The sequence below is a fragment of the Mesocricetus auratus genome, unplaced genomic scaffold (genome assembly GCF_017639785.1).
Source record: "Mesocricetus auratus isolate SY011 unplaced genomic scaffold, BCM_Maur_2.0 Super-Scaffold_100010, whole genome shotgun sequence".
In the NCBI taxonomy this organism is placed as follows: domain Eukaryota; kingdom Metazoa; phylum Chordata; class Mammalia; order Rodentia; family Cricetidae; genus Mesocricetus; species Mesocricetus auratus.
This window is the reverse complement of record NW_024429194.1, coordinates 51,239,818-51,264,546: the sequence shown is the minus strand read 5'-3', so window position 1 is coordinate 51,264,546 and position 24,729 is coordinate 51,239,818.

Here is a 24,729-nt window from a genome sequence, read left to right as displayed (position 1 = left end):
TGCCTTTCCTTTAATAGAAGATTGTTTTCACCCTTGGTATCTGTATCATAGATTGAGTATTTGGGGAGGATTTTTCTCACAAATCCAAGAGAAAAAAATGAAAAAATCAAGAGAAAAAATGAAAAGAATTTGGTGCCAAAGGTAAATTTGAGCTTTGAAGAAAAAAAATTAGGATTTTTAAATTTTATTTGTTTATTTTCATTCATTTATTTTTGAAATTACATATAATTACCTTTCTCTGTTCTCTTTCCTTCCACCAAACACCACCATGTACCTGTCACTCCACTCCTTCAAATTCATGGCCTCTTTTTCTCACTAAGTGCTATTGCATACATGTATGATATGCTTACACATAAGACCAAGATCCTCTGGCAATTATACTCTTTCTACCCCTCTGCAATTTTCTCTGAGCCTTAAATGTGGGGCCTTTTCATTGATGTGTCCACTCTGAAATTTGATTGGTTGTGCTATCCTGCAGTGGTCATCTGTTGCAAAGAGAATTTTCCTTGATGAGGGGAGAGGATTACCCTTATCTGTGGATGAAAGAACAAATGTTTATACATTGCTGTTAGAGATTATGCTGGTTTAGTAAAGTACTGTTTGTAGATTCTCCTCCAATAACCAAAACTTCACTAGTAATCAGTAGTTAGCAAGATTTCCACTACCAGACACAGTCTTCCTTTTATTGAAAGACCCTTAAATCCAATTATAGAGTTGGTGGTTACAGCCAAGGTAAATGTGCCACTATTACACTGGTAGGGTTATTATGCCATGCTGATCATAGATGTAATTCATAGGCATCATAACCTGGTTGGACAGTTGGTTTCCTCCTCCTTCCTCTTGAAGATTGCATGTTGTCTTTTTGAACATGAAAGACAGTCCTCAGGGAGGAGGCTTTCAAGTCAGTGCTAAGTCAGGGGTCTCTGGGCTCTGTTTCTGAAGTGAATGGTGTTTTCAGCAATAGAGACTTACTTCCTAACTCTGAAGGATAGTCAATGGATAGGCTATATGTTTTGGGTGTATCTTGACAACCCTGCTCAGCAACTCAAAAGAGGATTTCTCATGTCTGGTATTGAGGGTTTTGTTAGGTGCTCTTTGGCTCTTGGAGGGAGCACCATCAACACAGATAATTTCATTAAAACTACGTGTGTACATTTATACATGGGATTACATGTATTATAGGTTTCTTTTAGGCAAACAGCTAGTAGTATGACAAAATAATGTGGGATTTTTCAGACATTCTTATTATTATTATGCACACTCCCACTTTCTTCTATACTTACCTCCTTCCCACTCTCTAAGGAGCCACCCTTTTCCATCTTCCCCATCAGAACACATCATCCTGCTTAGGTCTCTATACAACACTGTAAGCCTAGACATTCCCAATGAGATCAAAGATAGTGTGAACAAATACAATGTTTTAAATATGTTATATTGTCAAATGTGTCACCATTTGGAAGCTCTGTACAACTCAGTAAACAAACATCTTTTCTAAATGACGGTGGTATAAAAGCATGTATGGGTTCAACATCACTTAACCCAGCCAAATAAATAAATATATATTCCAATTATTTTTTGAGGCTATATCATATTTACATAATTTTATTCCACTCTTTCCTTTCCTCCCTCCAAGCCTTCCTATGTATCCACTCTTGCTCTTTTTCAAATTCATGACCTCTTTTTGCATTAATTAGTGTTACCAAATTTGTTATGATATTGTGTATCCTAGGAATATCAGAAGCTAAACCAATACATTTTAATCTAACAAAAAGCAAAAGCCACTGAAAACAAATTAAATCTCACATTGCCATTATTTTAATAAACAATTATTTGTTCAATTTTGCTTCAATATTAAATCAGAGTACTCAAAACTATCTAAAAGGTCAGAAAAACAAACAAAAAAAAGGTCAGAAAAACACAATTCCATTTTGAAATTCATTGTTTTATGAGGGTAGATTTAGGTGCCGGAGTCTTCCTTTTGATTGAGTCTTTGTGTTGGAGGAAAGCAGGTGAAATGAACAAAGAAAGACCCACAACTACCACCACAATGAAAAAAAAACTGTCAAAAATTACAGTAATTTCCTCCTTATTTATATCTCCAGAAAGTCCCAAAAAGTACAGATACAATTTAATTTTAACACAATGACATGAAATATTTTGTGTAAAGAGAGCACACACCTATTTCAGGTCAGTGAACATTGTTATCTGAAGAAAGGTGGCTGTGAGCGTCAATGTGTAAAATCACACCGTGTTTAAGTTCAGCTAGATGTTGCCAGAAACTTCCTTCATGATTTGGGAGAGTTTACCTGGTGTCTGTGAGGTTGAGTACAAGTAGTTCAAAGTGATGGCATGTGCCAGTAAAGCTCACTGGAGAGCTGACAGAACAGAAAAAAAAAAACCTCAGAAACATGGGATTTATTTTTTTTAAAAATGATTAGGGTCAATTCGGTCCTTAGAAACATCACAAAGTAACTTTGAGTAATATTATGTTTGGAAAGTGTCTCTTGGCAGGGTCAGAAAGCCCCAGAAAACAATGGAGCCAGTGGCTGGACTTTGTGCCTTTTGAGGTATTGTGCTTGCTGGGTAGGCAAGGAACACAAGTGAATCAGTGTGCTTCCTTCCTCCTCTGAAAACGCTACTTCATGGACCCAGCACTGGACCATAGCATCCCAGCAAACACCCCCATCCATCTTCACTATTTGGCTGCACATGAAACACTATGAGTGTGAAATATGGGTGACCATGTGGTATTGGTTCCAAAAACATTTCATGTAATTCATGTAATGAGTCCTGCCCATGGAGCCAGAACCAATTAGGTAGTCCAGGAATCCCAAATGTGTCCATGTTGAAATGAAGTACAGCAAGGGCAAGTACTGTTTATGATTACACAGTTGGCCAATTCTACCACAGTATCTCTCAGAGACCAGGAGAGGTCTATGGTACTACCTACTTTATAAAGAAATGTGAGGATAGAGCCTCCCATCCTTGCGGGATCCAAGCACCCCAGATCCCAGGTCTTCTCTTCCACCAATGAGACCAGGGGACTAGCAGGTCCAGGGGACCAGTGGGACCAGGGGGTCCAGCGGGACCATCTGGATTACCGGGTCTGGTGGAACCAGCTGAACCAGGTAAACCAGGCCCTGCATCCAGGCCTGAGTTCCAGTGCCTGGGGATTTCCTGGGAACTGCCACAAGGCTTCCGATCCCGGCAGGAGCCATGCACCCCAGATCCCATGTCCTCTTGTCCACCAACGAGACCTGGGACCCAGCGGGTCCAGACCAGGGGACCAGCAGGTACAGGGGCCAGCAGGACCAGCTGGACCAGACATGGGGAACAGCGGGTCCAGGGGACCAGTGCCACAGAACCACCAATCCCGGCAGGAGCCACACACCCCAGATCACAGGTCTTCTCTTCCATTAAAGGGACCAGGGGACCAGGTGGAAGACTATGCATCCAAGATTCCTGGGCTTCTTATCCAGCCAAGGGACCAGAATTAGGACCAGGAAGAGAAGAAATATAGTATTGAACTTGCTTGCACCCACCGAAAGGCAACTCTGGTCCCCTAACCACCAAACCAGTAAGGGGCTCTTTCTGCACCCACTAGAAGAAGAGATGAGAAATACAAAAACACACTCAGCAACAGAAAACAAATATGACAATGCCAGATTTTAGAGACTCCAACATTCCAAAGCAAATGAAGTAGAAGAGAATGACCTTAAAAACAATTTCATGAAAATGATAGAGGCCCTAAAAGAGGATATAGGAAAATTCCTCAAAGAAATGGAAGAAAAAGCAAACCAAAAAATGCAAGAAATGGAAGAAAAAGCAAACCAAAAAATGCAAGAAATGGAAGAAAAAACAAAGCAAGAATTCATAAAATGCAACAAATGGACGAAAAGATAAACCGAAAATTGCAAGAAACAATTCAAACAGTGCAAAGGTTGAAAACTGAAATAGAGACAATAAAAAAACACAATCTGAAGGAAGGCTGGAAATAGAAAAGCTGGGCAAATGGTCAGGTACTACAGATACAAGAATTACTAACAGCATATAAGAGATGGAAGAGAGAATCTCAGGTGTTGATGATACACTAGGAGAAATTGATTCATCAACAAAAGAAAATCTTAAGTCCAACAAATCCCTAACACAAAACATCCAGGAAATATGGGACACCATGAAAAGACCAAAACTAAGAATAATAGGTATAAAAGAAGGTGAAGAAAAACTACCTCAAAGGGGCAGAAAACATATTCAACAAAATCATAGGAGAAAACTTTCCCAACCTAAAGAAAGATATGCCATTGAAGGTAAAAGAAGCTTACAGAAGACCAAATAGAGTGGACCACAAAAAAAGTCCCCTTGCCACATAATAATCAAGACCCCGAATATACAGAATAAAGAAAGAATATTAAGAGCAGCTAAGGAAAAAGGCCAAGTAACATATAAAGGCAAATCTATCAGAATTATACCTGACTTCTCCATGGAAACTCTGAAACCCAGAAAGTCATGGATAGATATTCTACCAACACTAAGAGACCATGGATGCCAGCCCAGACTACTATACCCGGCAAAGCTCTCAATCAGTATAGATGGATAAAACAAGATATTCCGTGACAAAAGTAGATTCAAGCAATACGTATCCACTAACCCAGCCCTACAGAAAGCTCTGGAACAAAAACTCCAACCCAAGGAAGTTAACTACAACCAAAAAAACATAGGCATTAGATAATCCCACTTTACCAACAGTCAAAAGAACAAAGGGGTGGAATTCCACGCATGAATCCACCAAAACAAGCATCCCAAATCAAAGAAGAATGAGCAATCAATGGTCATTAATATCCCTCAATATTAATGGCCTTAACTCACAGGCTAACAGAATGGATTGGAAGACAGAACCCATCCTTCTGCTGCATACAAGAAATACACCTCACTCTCAAAGACAGGTATTACCTGAGAACTAAAGATTGGGAAAAGATTTTCCAATCAAATGGACCCAAGAAACAAGCAGGGGTAGCAATCCTAATATCTAACAAATTAGAATTTAAAATAAAATCAATCAAAAGAGATGAAGGAGGTCATTACATACTCATCACAGGTGAAATCCACCAAGATGAAGTATCAATTCTGAACATCTATGCCCCAAATAAAAAGGCATCCAGGTAAAGAAACATTGCTAAAACTCAAATCACATATAAAGCCCCACACACTCATAGTGGGAGACTTCAACACCCCACTCTCACCACTAGACAGGAATACCAGACAGAAAATCAACAAAGAAGCAAAGGGTCTAATAGACTTTATGACCCAATTGGGATTAACAGACATCTATAGAACATTCAATCCACATAAAAAAGAATATACCTTCTTCTCACGACCACATGGAACCTTCACATACTTGGCAACATATCAAACCTCAGCAGCTTCAAAAAAATTGGAGTAACTCCATTCATCATATTAGACCACCATGCGTTAAAATTAGAATTCAACAACAACACAAATTGCAGAAAACCTACGAACTCATGGAAATTGAATAATGTACAACTGCACCATTCCTGGATCAAGGAATAAATAAAAAAAGAAATTAAATTCTTCCTAGAATTCAATGAGAATGAAGACACAACAAGCCCAAACTTATGGGACACTTTGAAAGCAGTGCTATGGGTAAAGTTCATAGCACTAAGTGCCCACATGAAGAAACTGGAGAATAGTTATACTAGAGAATTAACAGCACACCTGAAAGCTCTAGAACACAAAGAAGCAAACTCCCCCAGGAGGAGTAGTTGCCAGGAAATAATCAAACTAAGGGCTGAAATCAATAAAGAAGAAACTAGGAAAACAATACAAAGAATCAATGCAATGAAGAGTTGCTTCTTTGAGAAAATCAACAAGATAGACAAACCTTTGTCCAAACTTACCAAACAGCAGAGTGTGAACATGCAAATTAACAAAATCAGAAACGAAAAGGGAGGCATAACAACGGACTCTGAGGAAATTCAGAGAATCATCAGGTCATTCTTTGAAAACCTGTACTCCACAAAATTAGAAAATTTAAAGGAAATGAACAATTTTCTTGATAGATATCAATTGCCAAAATTAAATCAAGAACAGATAAACAATTTAAATAGACCTATAACCACTATGGAAATAGAAGCAGTCATCAAAAGTCTCCCAACCAAAAAAAAGCCCAAGTCCAGATGGCCTCCGTGCAGAATTCTACCAGAAATTCAAAGAGCAGCTTATACCAATTCTTCTCAAAGTATTCCATGCAATAGAAACAAAAGGGTCTTTGTCAAACTCTTTCTATGAGGCTTCAATAACCTTGATCCCCAAACCACACAAAGACACAACTAAGAAAAAGAACTTCAGACCAATATCCCTCATGAACATTGATGCAAAAATACTCAATAAAATACTGGCAAGTCGGATCCAAGAACACATCAAAACAATCATTCAGCATGATCAAGTAGGTTTCATTCCAGGGATGCAGGGATGGTTCAACATACGAAAATCCATCAATGTAATCCACCATAAAAAACAAGCTGAAAAACAAAAATCACATGGTCATCTCACTAGATGCAGAAGAAGCCTTTGACAAAATCCAACACCCCTTCATGCTAAAGGTCTTGGAGAGATCTGGGATTACAGGAACATACCTAAACATAATAAAAGCTATATACAGCAAACCAACAGCCAACATCAAACTAAATGGACAGAAACTCAAAGCAACCCCTCTAAAATCAGGAACAAGACAATGCTGTCCACTCTCTCCAAACCTTTTCAATATTGTACTTGAAGTTTTAGCTAGAGCCATAAGACAACAAAAGGAGATCAAGGGGATACAAATTGGAAAGGAAGAGGTCAAACTTTCACTGTTTGCAGATGATATGATAGTTTACATAAATGACCCAAAGAACTCTACCAGGGGAACTCTTACAGCTGATAAACACCTTCAGCAAAGTGGCAGGCTACAAGATCAACTCAAGAAAATCAGTATGCCTACTATATATAGATGATAAAAGGGCTGAGAAAGAAATCAGAGAAATATCACACTTTACAATTGCCACAAATAACATAAAATACCTTGAGGTAATGCTAACCAAACAAGTGAAAGACCTGTTTCACAAGAACTTTGAGTCTTTAAAGAAAAAAAGTAAAGAAGCCCTCAGAAAATGGAAAATTTTTCCATGCTTTTGGATAGGTAGGAACAATGTAGTAAAAATGGCAATCCTGCCAAAAGCAATCTACCGATTCAATGCAATCCCCATTAAAATGTCACCATAATTCTTCGCAGACCTTGAAAGAACAATAATCAATTTTGTATGGAAAAACAAAAGACCCTGAATAGGTAAAACCACCTTAATCAACAAAGCAACACCTGGAGGCATCACCATCCCTGACCTAAAGCTCTATTATAGAGCTATAGTCCTGAAAACAGTTTGGTATTGGCACAAAAATAGACAGGTAAACCAATGTAATCAAACTGAACACCGTGATATTAACCCATACATGTATGAACATCTGATCTTCGACAAAGAAGCTAAAATATGCAATGGAAACAAGAAAGCATCTTTAACAAATGGTACTGGCATAACTGGATGCTGGCATGTAGAAGAATGCAGACAGATCCATGTCTATCGCCATGCACAAAACTTAAGTCCAAATGGATCAAAGACCTCAACATAACTCCAGCCACACTGACCCTCCTAGAAGAGAAAGTAGGTGGTACCCTTGAACGAATTAGTACAGGAGACAGCTTCCTGAACATAACACAATAGCACAGACAGTGAAATCAACATTTAATAAATGGTACCTCCTGAAACTGAGAAGCTTCTGTAAGGCAAAGGACACAGTCAGCAAAACAAAAAGGCAGCCCACAGAATGGGAAAAGATATTCACTAACCCCACATCTGACAGAGGACTGATCTCCAAAATTTACAAAGAACTCAAGAAGCAATTATCCAAAACACCAAAGGATCCAATTAAAAGTGGAATACAGAGCTAAATAGAGGATTCTCAATAGAGGAGTCTAAAATGGCTGAGAGGCACTTGAGAAAGTGCTCAACATCCTTAGCCATCCAGGAAATGCAAATCAAAACAACTCTGAGATACCATCTTACTCCTGTTAGAATGGCTAAAATCAAAAACTCCAATGACAGTTTATGCTGGAGAGGTTGTTGTGAAAGAGGGAATACTCCTCCACTGCTGGTGGGAGGGCCAACTTGTACAGCCACTTTGGAAATCAGTATGGAGATTCCTCAGAAAAATAGGAATAAACCTACCACAAGACCCAGCAACTCCAATCTTAGGCATATATCCAAAAGATACCCATTCATACAACAAGGATGTCTGTTCCACTATATTCATAGAAGCATTATTTGTAATAGCCAGAACTTGGAAGCAACCTAGATGCCCTTCAACTAAAAAGTGGATAGAGAAAATGTGGTAAATTTACACAATGGAGTACTAGTCAGCAGAAAAAAACAACAATGGAATCCTGAAATTTGCAGGCAAATGGATGACACTCGAAGAAACCATCCTGAGTGAGGTAACCCAGTCACAAAAAGAAAATCATGGCATGTACTCTCTCATATATGGATTTTAGACATAGATCTGTGGAGTGCCAGCCTACAATCCCATGGCCAGAGAGTCTGGGAAATACAACCTTCATTCAATGGCTGATGGAAGCAGAGGCAGACTCCCATGGCTAAGCATTGAGCTGAACTCAAGAAATCCAGTGACAGAGAGGGCGGTCTAATGATCAAAGGGATTAAGACTGGGCTGGTTTAATCCCCAGAAACAGCTGATCTGACAAGGGTTAGCTCTTGAATCCCAGACTGATGGCTGGGAATCCAACATGGGACTGATAAAGACTCCCTGAATGTGGGTGTCAGTGAGGAGGCCTAGGTAATCTATTGAGCCTTGGGTAGTAGATCAGTATTTATCCCGGGTATACAAATGGACTTTGGGCACCCATACAACAATGACAGATGCCCTCTCACCCTGGACTCTTGGGGGAGGGTCTAGGCCCTGCCCTGGATGAAATGACAGACTCTGGGCACCCCCATGGAGGGCCTCACCCTCCCTGGGGAATTGAGGAGATATTGTAGGGGTTGGTGGAAAGGCGTGGGAGGAGGGGAGGGAAAAGGAAGGGACTTGGAATTGACATGTGAAGCAATCTTGTTTCTATATTGAATTTAAATTTAAAAATAAAATAAAAAATAAAAAAAGAAAGTTGAGAAGAAACACCTGTATGGGGTGGTGAGTATCAGAGAATATTTTCAATGTTTTTATTTCATGAATAAGCAGTATTAATATTATCTCCCATGTAAAATTCTATGGTGTTGTAAAATATAGGTGTGTGTGTGTGTGTGTGTGTGTGTGTGTGTGTGTTACAAGTTTACTCCAGATTGTATGCACTGGTAGTTGTCATGTGTATAAGTTGCATGATAGACATTTGAAGACCAGTAACCTCTGGTTCACTAAGCAAAAAGAGTTTCTTCATAACAGCAATGTTTCTAGTTCTTAAAATATAGGAAACTAATTATTATTAGTCTAATCTAATGGTTGTTTTATTATCTTGATCATATGACCCAATTCTGGCTAAAGAGAACTTAAGGAAAATTAAAAGGGGGAAACTGAAAAATATTTCCTTTCTTATAAATAAAGGGTCTTGTGGTGATATCTTGTTTGTACAAATAAAGCTTGTCTTGAGGTCAGGAGAATGGAGCTTGCCACTTGTTAACCACAGAGGTCTGGAGATCTGTACAGATAGGAAGTGAGACAGCTGGGCAGAAATAGGATATAAACAGTGAGAAACAGGAACTTGCTCTCTTGTCTCCAGAGATGCTAAGGAGGTAAGGTGTGGGTGTGGCTTGCTCCTTCTTACCCCTGCTCTCTCAGCATTTTCCTGTATATCTGACTCTAGGTGTGTATTATCTAGACCAATTAATAACTGCATTTACAGAGCCTCCCAGGAGGTGAGGGTTGGGCTTCACACCATGTGAAGATATGATTTCTGGACTTGTAACAACCATTTTGAAACGGTGAAGTGATGGTACTAAGAACAAAACCAAGTGTTACTGATGGCAGAGTAAAAAGATGAGAAGGCCTGGATCTGTCCTTCATGGCTCAGGAGCCCACAAGACTGACACTTTACAACTATGCTATTCATTTAGCAGTGACCTTTGTAAATTGTTAAGAACCAGAACTTTTTATCATTGCATGTATTTGGAAGCATCTTACCATTATCTCCTTCATTTCAGTCTTGTGTGTAACAATATGTGAAACTTCTCTTGTCAGAACAGCATGACGGTGATTACAGGCCATTGAGAATCTGAAAGTCTAGTGGACTGACCTACCTGCTGCTATGATTTCTCTTCCTATGGGATTTTAGCTAGGGGAGATCAGCTTCCAGATGCCAAGGCAATTCCATGAGGCAATGTTTCAGGGACGCACCCCCAGGAGATGCTGGCTTTCCTGTGCTCTGTGAATCCAGATCACCTATAACATAGCTGCCTCCTTTCAACAGCTCCATGGATCCACTGATGAAGTCAACCTCATGGCTATCTGAAGCTCGCAATGTCCTGACATGGTGCTGTTACAAGACATTTGAAAACAGCCCAGTGAAAGCAGAGTAGCATTTCCTTCAAATTGGATATACAATAAAGATAAATGGAAAGTAACTTCAGATGTATGTGGAATTCTGTCACTACATTCTTCTCACAATCTCAAAACAGTTATAGAAAGCACTCATGTTCACATTATAGTTAGGCATTTTACATGTGAACCAGAAAAAGAAAAGCCCACTCACTGCTAAGGCTCTCCATTACTTTGTGTGTGGTGTGTGGGTGTGCTTAAACAGCATGCCTATTTATATTCAATCACATATGGATGCTATATATGAATTAGGTATCTATAATGTAGATATTTTAAATATTTGTTTACCACCAACTGTTTAACTGGGATTTCCATGAATAGAATAAAAGATGTATGTGCTAAATATACAATGTAGTTGTACATGAGTATCTGGTGCAATTTACTATTATTTTTTTATGATCCAAATAGGGAAAAAAGCCCACTAAATTTCTTAAATAATATTTTTTGCCATTTTTATCTCAGACAGTATACATCACACATCTTTCTAGAAGATGGAGAGGAAACTATCTAGAAAGGGGAGGAACCCCAAAGTAAGACAAATTTTCATAATGGAAAATTAATAGTCCCTTCTTGGTAGGAAATATTTGTATGTTTAAGTTCAGCAAAAGTGTAAATATTTCAAACAAACAAAAACATGCCAGGGATAACAATAAACTATTTCTGAGTTAGGGAGGAGAAGAATCTGCCAGGAATAGGCATGTATATTTTTAACCATACTGCTTCAAGAGGCAGAATGCCGGGTTGTTGCATCTTTAATTTTTTTGTTAATTATGGATGGAGCATTGTTGTGAATCTTGTCCTCAAAACCAAGCTCAGAAAATAAGAGCAGATGCTCATCCCCAGGTCTGGCTCATATGGGAATTGAATGGAACATATTGGTTTATAATTAATGTAATTTGTTGGATTATCTTTTGTGAAGGAGCGAAGGTAAACAACCTTGCCGAATTGTGCTAATATCGTTGGAGCTTGGAGCTTCTATTGATGTATAGAAAGAAATAAAGGATGAATAAGAAAGGGGGGAGCTCCTGCTGACAGATTATGGGGAATTTAGAGATGTCTGTCACATTTAAATATACTTTAATTAATTCAAAGAGAAAATTCAGGTGTGAGACCCTAAGGAAATTTATAATATGTGCAAAGTGGGAGTCATTGGCTCCTCCACGGAGAATTTTTAGATGAATTCTTTTCTCCACATGGTTCAGTTTTATTGTGAAGTAAATCAAAAAGTGGAAAGGAAATGTTTCCTTTTTCTCTAAACAGAAAATTGTGCACAATATAAAATTCATTTATTTGGCTATTTGCCTTTTTCAAGACATTCTGTTATTAGTAAAATTCATAATGCCATTTTCTCAGGAGAAAGCTTTGCACCCTTAAGCATACCCTCAGAGGCAAGGATATTATCTTTATTTTGCATAAACTCTTTCATGAAAAAAGAATCATAATTCTATTTTTTTCTGCATTTAGCCTAGCCCTTGGGGTGACCTTTTATAGCCCCCCAAAAAAGTTCCTTCTTCAGGTTATCATGGCAAATATGTATAGCTTCATGTCTTTAGCAATCTTGAAATGTTAATTTGGATATTGTATTTATTACCTTTTCATTGGTTGCTTGGCTTTTAAAATAGATTGAATTTGAAACTTGATGCTAATACTTTCAATGCAGAAGGAAGGATTAATTCACCAGTTTTTCACATGTTTGTATTTGATTGCTAAAAATAAATTGCTCTACTTAAAATCCTTTCTAAGTGTTATTTTTAATGGTGTCTATGTGTATGTATCTGTGTGTGGATGTGTGAATAAGAGTGCAGGTGTCCACAGAAAATAGCAGTGAATCCCCTAGAACTAGACTTACAGGCAATTGGGAGGCTCCTCTACATGACTGCTGGGAACTCAACTCAGGTCCTCCACAATCACAATCTATATACACTCTTAAGATCACAGCCATCTCTCCAGTCACATTTTTTCCCAAAGGATTTTAACTAGTTTAAGACTTTATAGTTGTATACTTCATTAGTAATTTCAAAGGGTAGATACACAGATTACTGAAGACTAAATGATATGTAGATGTCTTGAAAAAGAAGTTGCATAAATAATAATCCTATTATATTATCTAAAATTAATTGTTATATTCTGAAAATTGTGACATCTGAAAATATTTTCAATAATATTGAAGAAAAAATTGAAGTACTCTTTTCTTTATATACTTATAACTAGCTCTTACCCATGTGCCATTGTTTACAGTGTATTAACAGAATTGCATGACTCTCTGTCTCTTCTACTAAACTATTCTTTTCTTGCTTGTTTTAAGCACTGAAGATTGAACCCACGGTTTTTCACATTCTAGAGAAACATTCTACATCTGAGCTATGCTCCCAGTCAAAACATGAATTCTTGATGTGAAGAATAATTCATTTTATTTATAGTTATCACTAGGGTCTAGCTCTTTAATACACTGCCATTTCTTTAAAATCATGGAAGTATAGGTTCACATGTGAACCTAGAAATGTAGTGATAAAGGTAACTGTTTATTAACAGTTAGCACTTCTCATTTTTGTACTGTAACCCTGCTGTGGAGCATCAGAGAAGCCAGAGAGATGCCTGAGGAGGTGATTGCATTCCTCTGTCTTTTGGACCACTTATTAGACGTCTGACAGCTCACAAGAAAAGGATCCTAGTATCTAACTCTCACTGGTCCTCTATCCCACTGCCTGGCACATAGGAGAAATGCTGGTGTTGGGGCTTAATTTATTATTAGAAAGACACAGCTGATCCCAAATCCAACCACCGATAAAAGGAAGTATATAACTGAACACCAAGCTTTAAACACAAGTATTCATGAAGTATAGTGCTCAAAATGGAAAAGGCCATGGATATAAAATCATGCATAAACAGAAATTGGCCTACCTAGGTATCTCTGGGCAGATACCAGGACAAATGCCTTTATTCACATTCTCATATATTCTTTATTGGATTTACTAAAGTCAGGCATTTAACCCCACATGGCATAAGAAACAATAAATTAAGTAGCTTTCTCACAGTAATACTATTAGTCAATTGTAGTTCTGATTCTAAATGCTAATTTGATGAGAGAATATGGAGCTAATAAGAAACTAGTTTAAATGATGTAGTAAAGCAAAGACCATAGTTTAAGTAGGTGAGGCAGAGATGGTGGGGTAACTGCAGAGCCAAAGGCATGGAGCTTCAGGTGGAACTACATTAATAGTGTCAAAACCTCTAAGAGGGTCAAGGTGACTTCATTCACTTGGCACTGTTTTGGACAACAAAGGTGGTGATGTTTTGCCCACCAAAGGGTCAGTGAAGCAGATGAAAATCATGTTTCAAATATAAACACAGAAGTTAGGAGAAAGCAGTGGTATAGGTAGAGATTTATCATTAAAAAAAAGAGGTAAAATGGGCTGGAACAGAGTGGAGCTAAGGTCATGCAAAGGCTTTCCTTGAGATAGAGAAATGCTTAGTATTTAAAGCATCAGAGGGAAAGATTGACTGGAGCGGATCTAATGTATGGGGGGCGGTGAGCACTTATGGTGCTCTTGTAAGGCTGGCGAAATGTGAAGAGATGCCTGCAGAAGGAGATAAAGGAGGTGAAGTGAAGACATAAATCAACAAGGGATAACCTTGAGCCTTTATTTTAAGAACAAGGTTAGCTCACCAGACAAGAAAAGGAGCAGAGAGGGAAGTGCTAAAGGCTGGAGGAGAAACAGGCTGCTGCAGCCGAAATGGCAAGGATGAAAATCTTCCTTCCACACTTCCTCTACATAAACCTAACTGCATCTACGGTAGCTTCCTTCCTGATCAAATAACATAATCATTATCTGGCTCTTACCCATCCCCAAAGGACCTCTGGACAATCTGGAGGCTTGAAACGACCAAGTTTGCAGAGAGGAGAGAGGAAAAGAAGAAGAAAGAAAAAAATGTGGACAGATTGACCAATATAGAAATCCTGGCCCTTTTCCAAAATTACAGCATGTCATTGGCAAAAATTGGAAGTATGAGCCAGATCTCTATTCAGTTCTATTTCTGCTATACTCCACTGTGTCTCAGAGAACATAGGTATTTATGTGTATGTTAAAAGAAAGAGCTATTTTGAAAACCTCCGTTATGTGTTTACAATGCTGTGTGAAGCCTCTCTAGTACTCCTTCAAAGGAGCCCGACCTGCCTCCTTATTTTATTGTATACAATATGTCATGCATTTCTTAAGATCAAATTTTTTGCCAGATGCTGATTGGTGGCTGTAGATACTAAAGCACTACTACACTCTTGTCTCTTCTGATGCCTGCTCATTTTTCAAACTACCGAAAGCTCTTCCATCTGAACACTAAATCACAGATGGTACAGAGACCAGTGCTCTGTATCCAAGCAAACACACACAGTGGGTCAGTCATGCTCCTTTTATGTTCCTGATTATTTTCCTCTTACAAAACCTAGAAACCTACTCAATTTTCAGCTTCATCAGTTCTTATCCTTCAACACCTCACCACCACATCCACAGGACTATGCAGTGTAAGAAAGATGCTTTAAGCAAACTTCACATTGTTGTTTGGGATACCAAAACCTAGAGATTACTTACACTGAATATTAAAAAAACAAATGCAAGCAGTAACAAGAACATATTATATATAATGTCCAAGCAAAAATTAAAATCTTAGGGCAAGTATTTTTAGGAGAGTTATCAAAACCCAGGGGCTCTCACAAACTACTATAAATAAAGATCAAAATACCAATAGCAGAAATAAGGAGCAGAGTGCATAATGAGACAATTTAGAAGAGAGGGCTATTATAAATCAGTATGTACGAAAAGACTTGTAACTTCACTAATAAAAAATAGTACAAGTGAAACATGGAGTTAAATGGCAAATTCTTAAGTATCAATGCAATGTTCATTGCAACTAAGGATGAAGAACACCACGTTCCAAGGCATTGCTGCTAGAAATGTTAGTTTACTAAAACTTATGGCCGAGGACTTGGGAATATATATGAAAAGTGTGCATATTCTTTGACCCACCAACTTCTCATTTAGATATTGAAAAGAGTGAATTGTATATAAACAAGTACAAAGCATAGACAAAAGGTTTGTTATTAAAAAAAGATGGATTGGAGGTTAACAGTGTCTATCAAACACAAGTCATTAAGAACTACAGAACACATACTCCCTGAACCTACCTATGTCCCATTACAAGGATGATGTTTATATGTGTTCATTCATATGGAAGTTATTTTAGACATTTTTAAGTGTGTTAAGTTATAAACGCATCAACATATGAGTATATCCTAAAAATGGGAGAGCAATGTCTATTGGAAGGTGTACTCTAATGAGCACCAAGCTGTATGTTTTGTTTTAAAGAAAGGTCTTGATCAACTTCTAGAAAATGCTTACTGAGCTCCCTAAGAGAAAGGCAGAGTTTAAAGTCTTTTGTTTAAAATATTCTGTATAATTTCTGTATTGCTATAACTCTTAATTAATAAAGGTCTTACACAGAATCTTAGTATTTAGAGCTTGAAGGAAACTGCCATATCACCAGTTCTGTGTTATTCCATAAGAAAAATCAAGAGGTTGGAGTTCTTCAGATATGATGGATAGATGGGCGTCCAGGCTTTGCATAGTCTCTCTTTCGTGCCTGACTGTGAGTATTTAAAAAAAAGCCCACAGGGGAAAAGACTAATGTAGACATCTGTGAGTAATGGAAGAGGGTTTGTATTTGGTTTGTACTTCTTATGGTTTAGCATATCAACCCTCTATTCAAAAATAATGGCCCAAAGCTAACTCAAGTAAGATGTGTTTAGAGGAATAAACCACGAAAGCCAGTGATGATCCCCAGAAGATTTATATTTGCTGTTTTCAGGAAATCTTTTGAGACCCTATGAAACATATAATTCACAGAAACTTGAAGGAAGCCACAGCAACAGCAATAGATTTTGTGACCCAAAAACTAGGCTTAATGTCACAAATGAACTACATTTTCAGTTCAGAGTTGTATGTTTCTAGTGAGTCACAAATGCAATTGTTGTAATAGTTCCATGCCATATTCACAGAAAAATAAAACTGTTCAAAGAGAATGGGAAACTTCCTGAAAATTGACGACTTTCTGATATGTGGTGTTCAAATTTTCAAATCCTTATAAATTAGGAAATACTAGAACAAAGTGGCCAGATGCTTCCTTTCCAGAATTTCAAATGTGTGTGTGCATGCATACACGGAAACCATCCTCTGGTGAGCTGAGATTTCTTGACAGATAATGCGTGTCTTCTTATGCTGCCATAGGCCCACATTTATTATCCATAAAGTTTACATTTCAGCACTTGGCACTTTATGTTTTCTTTTTTACAGCCGCTCAGATTTCAGAGGTCATTCAGAAAGAAAGGCAACTTAGTTCTCCCCTCTGGAGTTTAGGAAACTCTCAGTAAAGTTTTGGGAAGCCACCCATGAGCTCAAGAGAATTTAAAGATAGTGCATTTGCTTACATTTGTATGCTAGCATTAGAGGATTCTGAAAGACAGATAAAAAAGAAACTGGTGGCAAGTGAGTCAGTCCCCATCATTTCCTTCCACAATCATTAACTTTTACTGTCCCTTTGACAAAAGCTGTAGTAACCTGGGAAGAGGTAACCTTCATTGAAGAATTGCCTTAGTCACATTAGGCTGTAGCATATCTGTGAGAGATTGCCTTGATAGATAATTGTTGTGGGAGGGCCCAGTACATTGTGGGTGGCACTATTCCCAAGCAGGTACACCCAGTTTATACAAGAAAGCTAGTTGAGAATGAGACAGGGAGTGAGCCAGTACGCAGTATTCCTTCACGATTTCTGCCTCAGTTCCTGCCATGACTGCCCTTAATGATAGATTATAAACTGGAAATGCAAATCAAATAAAAAGTTTTCTCCTAAGTTGCTTTTTGTCAGAATGTTTTATCACAGAAACAGGAAGCAAGCTAGAACAATCATTATGTCCATTCTGAAAATGTCTTTAGTTCACCTGATAAGCATAAGCATCAGAAAAATGGGAATATTTCTCAGAAATAAAACGACAGCACAATTTATTTCATTTGGCCATTTTTGAAAATTGATTTTTTTTACTTACAGTTTCCCCCCTCTCCCATACTCCCCTCATGTCCTTCTAATCTGCCCTAACACCTGGATTTACTCCCTTTCTATTCCTCATTAGAAAGCAAACAGACTTCTAAGGGATGTTAATAAAATAAAATATAAAACAAAAAATAACATATCAGTATTGGTTTAAACAAACAAACAGAAGAATATGTCCCCAAGAGAATGCACAAGAAACAGAGACACCCACTCATTTGTACACCTAGGAATCCCATTAAGATCACTAAGTTGGAAACCATACTACGCATGCATGCACAGGTCCTGCACAGGTCTGAAATAGGACCCTTCATGTAAAATCTGTGATGGTTTGTATAAAATGGCCCCCATAGGCTCATAGGGAGTGGTACTATTAGGAGGTATGGCCTTGTTGGAGTAGGTATGGCCTTTATGTAGGAAGCATGTCACTGCTGGTTGACTTTGAGGTTTCAAATGCTTAAGCTAGGCCCAGTCTCTCTCTCTCTCTCTCTCTCTCTCTCTCTCTCTCTCTCTCTCTCTCTCTCTCTCTCTCTCTCTCTCTCTCTCTCTCTCTCTCTCTCTGTCTCTCTCCCTGATGCTTGTGCATCCAGATGTAAAACTCTCAGCTTCTGTACAGCATAATGTCTGCATACATGGTTACATACCCACATGTTTCCTGCCATGATGATATTGGAACTGCAAGCCATCCCCAATTAAATGCTTTCCTTTATAAGAGTTATTGTAGTCATGGTGTCTCCTTATAGCAACTGGGCTTCGACTAAGACAGGATCTCCTTTCAGTTCTAGAATCCCATCTGGTGCAGACCTGTGCTGCCTCTGTGCATTATGCTTCAGTCCCTGTTCATATGAGCCTTAATGAGGTTGATTTAGAGACCCTTGTTTCCTTGGTGTCATCCATCCTCTCTGACTCTTACACTCTGCCCGCAGAATGGGGCCATCCATTTACGGCTGAGTGTTTCAAAGCTTCTCACTGCATAATGTCTTATTTTGGGTCTCTATATTTGTTTCCATCTGTAGCAGAATGAAGTTTCTCAAATGATGGATGAGCAAGGCACTATCAATGAGTATAGCAGAATGTTGTTTGGAGCTACTTTGTTGTTATTTTAGTATAGTAATGTTTCATTTTTCCCTAGGTCTCTGAGCTATATATTTTCAGGTTCTTATTCACCCAAGCATTGCTGGGTATGAGTTCCAGCTCTTGGAGCAAGCCTTAAGTCAAATTAGATATTGGTTGTTATTCCCACAAGTTTTGTGCTACCTTTGAATTAACATTTCTTGAAGGCTGGACAGCATTGTAGATCAATGGTTTGCAGCTGGCTTGGTGTTTACATTTCTCCTTTGATAACATGCATGAAAACTTCCAATAACAAAGATACTAGCATGTAGGACTAAGGGATCTCTGTAGGCATCAGCTTGACTTCTCCTTGTTCAGTGAGTTGTGTGTGATATTCCTTTATACTGAATGAATATATGTCACTGTGACTGGTTTAATAAAGAGGCTGACTGTCCAATACCTGGATAGGATAAGCTTAGGTGGGAGAACAAGACTAAGGACACTAGGAAAAGGGCAAAGTTTGAGAAGTCACCAACAAGACAGGAAGGAACTAGGACATAAATAAGGGCAGGGCATTAATAATTAATTTAAGTTGTGAAAGCTAGTTATTAATAAGCCTCAGCTATCAGTTGAGCATTTATAATTAATAATAAGTCTCTGTGTGTTTACTTAGGAACGGGTGCCATAAAAACTCTGCCAACAAATAGCACACAACATGGGAAACCCACATCCACATAAGACATGAGAAAGCTTTAAAAAGTTTTAAACATACAAAAATTGAGCCAAACATGGCTTCCTAGTCTCTCATACTGGCCATAGTACAGAGATTTGTCTCCTGGAAGCTTCTATCACACTATGAGCTAAGCTGTATGATGAGTTCCCATAGTCTTTCACATGGGCTGAGTGAGATACTGAGAGGAGTCTCCCAGACACTACCTGCAGGCATGTACTACCAGCACACTGCATGGTAGGTGTGGAATTTTGCTCACAGAGACAGAAAATGTTATAAATGGTCAGGAAAGACTGATCAGGACAAAAAAATGTCTGCAGGCTTGGGAGAGAAAAGAAAAAGGATATAAACTGTCATAAATTATATATGGTTTAAAAATTGTAAAGTCATGAAAAAAGGAAATAAAGTAATGAAAAAGCCACATAAAGATGGAAAATACACAGAATCTGGATCATGTGTGTCATTGTGTTGTCTTTAAAATTTTTGACAAGTAATAACTGTTATAAAACATTGGATTGTGGAAAATGCTAGATTAAACCAACATATATATTTTTAAAAATACCTTGACTTCAAAATGAAAGCCAAAAAGTATGTAGTTTTGGAAAAGAAGATATGCTTTTATTTCCACAGGAAATAAGAGACTATGAAGTCATTCCAGGTTAAAGAAAATCAGGGTTGATCAAGGAAGATCCTCTGAAAATCCTGACTATAGTCATAAAGAAATAACCCTTAAAAAACCGTACAAAACCTGCAACATATATTTTACCTGCTCAAACATAAAACAAAAAATCATCATTGGCTAACATGTACAATACACAGTCTATACTTGTACTAACAGCACAGATATATGTTACCTTTAAAAGTTTATGTATTTTCAGAGAAAGGGAACAAGACATGAATAAAAACAAATGGCCCAGGTGACCCATCTGGAAATGCCTCTGTTGCAGTTTCCTCAGTGTTTTGCATCCAGAACAGCTTCAAGGCTGCTAAATAAGACTCATAAACAACTCTAGCCAAGACCTAACTATTATCCTGAATATTCTGAGGGCCCCTAAAAGATGCTAATACCCACCCAAACAACAGGAAGTAGTCTAGAAAATGATGCCCACATTCCCAAAGGATTATTTATGGATGTTTGTCATCATTTAAAGGGGACTGGTTACAAGTTGTTATTGGTCATAGTCAAAAAATGCTAAACAAAACAGTTAAATTCAAAATCTCTAAAGGAAAAATGGGGGATATAATATAGAAATATTTTTAAAAGGTGGATTATTGAATCTACTTTAATCTAAAATACAACTATTGATCTTAAAATATTTTATATTGGTATAGATGTTAGAAAGTTATTTTTGCTATAACTATATGTATGTTTCTAATCTGGGTTTTGGTTTGACACTTATGCAAATCATTTAAAAATGTAATGGATAATTAAGAAATACAGATTAGTACTTTGTCACTTATAAATATCAAGCGTGTAGTTATATTAGGTATGTTTTTGAGGTTAAACATGTATTTATATATCTGGATGGTTTTCAGACACTTCAAAGACCTACGGAATATGACATTTAAGATGTTTTGTAGCCTGAGGCTTTTCGTGACCATGAAACCTGTCTGCTCCTGGTTGTACCAATTTACTTTAGAGAATATAATGGGCATTGAAGAAGCTCTGTATGGAGTTTGTTTTCTTTATGGCAAAAACTAGTCTTTTGGCAAAGAAACTATTTTGCCTTAATTGCTGACAGTATACTGATCAAACTGGACCAGCAGGAAGCAAAAGTAAGTGACTGACAAGCTTTACCAAGACAAGATAGGACAGTTCTTCAAAATGTACTGCTTCTTAAAATTGTCAGATATTCTAGGCCTATAGGTCAAAAATGGATGTCCCATTATCATAGAAGAATTTTGGGTGATTCTCCAGGCAGCTAGATGTCCCTGTCATTAGGTAACATTCCACCCTTCTGGAGTTGAAGAGTAGATAGATAGTCATAGTTAATGTTTTCCATAGTTATGATAAAAAGTAAGTTATGTATAAAACCTTAGACTCACAAATAAAAGACAAATAATAGAGCACTTTAATTTTGCCAAATACAAGTGAACTAGGTATTGCAATTCTTACTTAATAACTGTTTTCTTATATATAATTTTACTATACTAAAGTTAAAACCTTCTTTTTATTCACTCCAGTGTGCAATTCCACTGACAGGGAGTCTGGGAAACAGGAAAGTACCTAAGAGAGATATGTATGGTACCCCAGAGAAGAGGAATGAGGCAAGATCTCCTGAACAGATTGGGAACACTGCAGAAGATGTGTGTGAGGGGAGTGGGAGCTGGAAAGAAGACAGGGGGAGAAGAGGAGGAGAGAGTATGTCATGGGGGAATAGGAAGGTTGAGTGGGGGGGGGAATAGGGGGAGAACAGAATGAGAAATACTATAATAGAGGGAGTCATAAGTTTGAAGAGAGATCTGGCATCAGTGAGACCTCTAGCGATCTAAAAGGATGACATCAACTGGCAAGCTAAGCAATAATGGAAAGACCACCTTAAATGCCCGTTCCTTATAATGAACTTGACATTTACCTTATGTGCCATCCTAGGACCTTCATCCAGTGACTGATGGAAGCAGAGGCAAACACCCACAGTTAAACAATGAACTGAACCCACGGAACCCAGTGACAGAGAGGAGCAATGAGCAAATTGGCAAAGAATTGGCAGGCAAAACCAACAGACACAGCTGATCTGAACAAGGGGGAGCTCGTAGACCCCAGACTGACAGCTGGGAGGCCAGCTTGGGACTGACACAGAACCCCTGAGTGTGAGTCAGTGAGGAGGCCTGGGCAACCTATGTAATAAAAAAAGTTTTTAAAAAAACCTTTTTAATTAGATAAAAGGGGGAAAAGTATAACATTCCTTTACACTGTAAATATCTATCATTGTGATTGGTTTAATAAAGAAGTTGATTGGTCAATAGCTGGGCAATATACCATTAGGTAGGAGAACAATACTAAAGACACAGGGAAGAAGAAGGGAGGAGCCAGAGGAGTCCCCAGTCAGATAGGAAGGATACGGGACATGAAGAACACATAAAAGCCACGAGGATCAGGAAAGGGAATAGATTAAGAGATATGGGTTAATTTAAGTAGTAAGACTTTGTTAGATATAAGCCTGAGTTATTGGCTGAGCATTTATTCATTTTTAAGAGTGTTTTGGATTATGTATATATATGTATATATATATATGGTTTATTTGTTTTGTTTTTATTTTTTCCCTAGATGTTTTTATTTACATTAAAAATAATCTTATTTTACATATCAAACCAAGTTACCTCTCCCTCCCATCCTCCCATGTCCCCCACCACCCCCTTTCTGATCTCCAGGGAGGATAAAGCTTCCCATGGGTTGTCCTCAATGTCAGTCACATCATTTGGGGCAGGGCCTGGGCCCTAACCCGTGTGTCTAGGCTGAGAGTATCCCTCTATGGGGAATGGGATCCCACAGACCATTAGGGATGAATATTGTTCCACTGCCAGAGGCCCCATTGACTGCCCAGGTCTCCTAACTGACTCCCATGTTCAGGGGACCTGTTCTGACCTATGCTGGCTTCTCAGCTGTCAGTCTGGGGACCATGAGCTCCCCATTGTTCAGGTCAGCTGTTTCTGTGGGTTTCTCCGGCCTGGTCTTGAACTCTTTGCTCATCACTCTATATGTAACTAGATTCCAGGAGTTCAGCTCAGTGCTTAGTTGTGGTTGTCTTCTGCTTCTGTCAGCTACTAGATGGAGGCTCTAGGATGGCATATAAGGTAGTCATCAATCTCATTATGGGGGAAGGGCTTTTAAGGTAGCCTCTCCACTATTGCTTAGATTCTTAGTTGGGGTAATCCTTGTAGATCTCTGGGCATTTCCCTAGTGCTAGATAAGCCTATAATTGCTCCATCTATCTAGGTATCACTTTTCTTACTCTCCTCTGTCCTTACCCCAACTCAATCTTCCTGCTCCCTCATGTCCTCCTTCCCCCTCCTCTTCTCCCCTTCTCTATCTCCTAACTCCCGCTCCCTTCCCCTTTGCTCCCAATTTGCTCAGGAGATCTTGTCTCTTTCCCCTTCTCCAGGGAACCCTGTATGTTTTAGAGTACTCCTTGTTTCCTAACTTCTCTGGTGGTGTGGATTGCAGGCTGGTACTCCTTTGCTCTATATCTAATAGCCATATGTAAGTAAGTACACACCGTTTTTGTCTTGATGTGACTGGGTTACCTCACTCTGGATGGTTTCTTCTAGTCCCATCCATTTGCCTGGGATTTTTCAAGATTCCATTATTTTTTCTGCTGAGTATTACTCCATTGTGTAAAAATGTACCACATTTTCATTATCCATTCTTCAGTCAAAGGGCATCTAGGTTATTTCCAGGTTTTGACTATTACAAATAACACTGCTATGAATATAGTGGAACAGATGTCCTTGTATGAATGTGCATCCTTTGCGTATATGCCTAAGAGTGGAATTGCTGGATCTTGTGTTAGACTCATTCCCATTTTCCTAAGGAATCTCCATACTGATTTCCAAAGTGGCTGTATGAGTTTGCACTCTCACCATCAGTGGAGGAGTGTTCCCCTTTCTCCACATCCTCTCCAGCAGAAACTGTCCTTGGTATTATTGATTTTAGCCAACGTGATATAAGCAAGATGGTATCTGAGAGTTGTTTTGATTTGAATTTCCCTGATGGCTAAGGATGTTGAGAACTTTCTTAAGTGTCTTTCAGTCATTTTAAAGTCCTCTATTAAGACTTCTCTATTTAGTTCTATACCCCGGTTTTTAATTGGATCCTTTGGTGTTCTGGAGACTAGCTTCTTGAGTTCTTTGTATATTTTTGAAATCAGCTCTCTTTCAGATGTGGGTTTGGTGAATATCTTTGCCCATTCTGTGGGCTGCTGTTTTGTCTTGTTGACTGTGTCCTTTGCCTTACAGAAGTAACTCAGTTTCAGAATGTCTCATTTATTAACTGTCAATCTCAGTGTCTGTGCTCCTGGCGTTATGTTCAGGAAGTAGTCTCCTGTGCCAGTTAGTTCAAGGGTACCTCCCACTTTCTCTTCTAATTAGTTGTGGGAGGGGAATTTGTCATCCACTGGAAATGAGAGTGGAGTAGGAATGGAAGGCAATGTGCTACAGAATGCCACAGTTTCTTTCTCATAATATCTAGCACATCC